We start from the raw sequence: 1,297 nt of genomic DNA, 5'->3' as shown, positions 1-1,297 counted from the left end.
CAGAAGATATACTACGTCAACAAAAGAACTTGTACGTATTAGGAAGGATACTTGAGAGTGCAAAAAGAGATATTCAGTCAGTGGATTTTCGGAGTGATCAAGTAATCGCAACAACAACCTTGAAGCTCACCGCTGTCTCCTTTCTACAGACAGTAATACTGGGAATGCTCAGCGGAGCTTAAGATACTTGGGAGATGATACAACGACAAGTAGAATAATTGGTGTGTTCAGACAGAGTTTTTGGGAGCACACAGCCTGCAAGAAACGTTCTGATTCCGATCGCGGTTCGATATATGCGTTAACTTGTCTCGTATGACCATTTCTGTGCAGACTCCGCTGACGAATAAGAACAATCCATCTCAGAATGATGCTTCTTTTGTAATCCACGATCACGAGGTTATAACAATTCCTCACAGATACGCCGGTTGTACATTTTTGAAGAATCGGTTTTCTAGTTGCTTTACTGGGCATTTCAAATACCTTGCGAAGACTTCTTCTATGTCGAAATAGCTTGTAAAGGTGTTCAAATGGTTCAAGTGGCTCTGAGCACTATGGGACTAAACATCTGAGGTCATCAGTCCCCAAGAACTTAGAACTACTTAAACCTAACTAACCTAAGGACATGACACACATCCATGCCCGAGGCAGGATTCGAACCTGCGACCGTAGCGGTCGCGTGGTTCCAGACTGAAGCGCCTTAAACCGCTCGGCCACTCAGGCCGGCTGCAAAGGTGTCATGCCTCGATTGTCAAACACAGCTTCAGAACTGCGTGGCTGGTACCTTTATACAGTACATTGCTCTGCGAAACTCAAGGACGAGATATATAAAGTGACGTAGCACATTAACAACTCAATGGAAATGAATATAAGTTGGGGAGTGTGTTGCCAGAAGTCTCTCAGTTCTGCGGAGAAAGATGGACATCACATCGCGTGAGATTAGCGTGACTTTAGTCCCGCAACATGAGGCAGTTGAAGGAACGGGAAAAGACAGTACGTGCCAATACTGTAATGAAGTGTGAGACACTGCGCTGACGATCGACAGCCGTATTTAATTAAGAATGAACTCGCAAATGGCTATTATGATTCCGCATCAGCTCTAGAATATTTCAGCCGAACTCGGATTTCCAGTTTGTCACGAGTGATCGTCCTAACTAGCTCGTCTATCCTATCACTCCCCCAGGAGCGGCTGGAATCCCCATTTCATCCAGTGTCTTCACTCCCTTGTGCAGTGATGGTGTTCTTCATTACCACATGACCTGTTGACAGCATTCGGATGGCTGTACACGGGAAGAATCAT

The 1,297-nt window shown here is 45.2% G+C and overlaps 1 non-coding gene across 1 annotated transcript; it reads right to left on the bottom strand.

Moving 5' to 3' along the window:
* Positions 1–636: 636 nt before the first annotated feature.
* Trnas-gga lies at positions 637–720 on the bottom strand. Its single transcript is given in 2 exon segments — positions 637–671; positions 681–720. It is a non-coding gene; the product is annotated as a tRNA-Ser (tRNA).
* Between the last annotated feature and the right edge of the window lie 577 nt (positions 721–1,297).

The sequence above is a fragment of the Schistocerca americana genome, chromosome 2 (assembly GCF_021461395.2).
Source record: "Schistocerca americana isolate TAMUIC-IGC-003095 chromosome 2, iqSchAmer2.1, whole genome shotgun sequence".
NCBI classification, from domain to species: Eukaryota; Metazoa; Arthropoda; class Insecta; order Orthoptera; family Acrididae; genus Schistocerca; species Schistocerca americana.
This window is presented reverse-complemented; position numbering and strand designations above follow the sequence as displayed.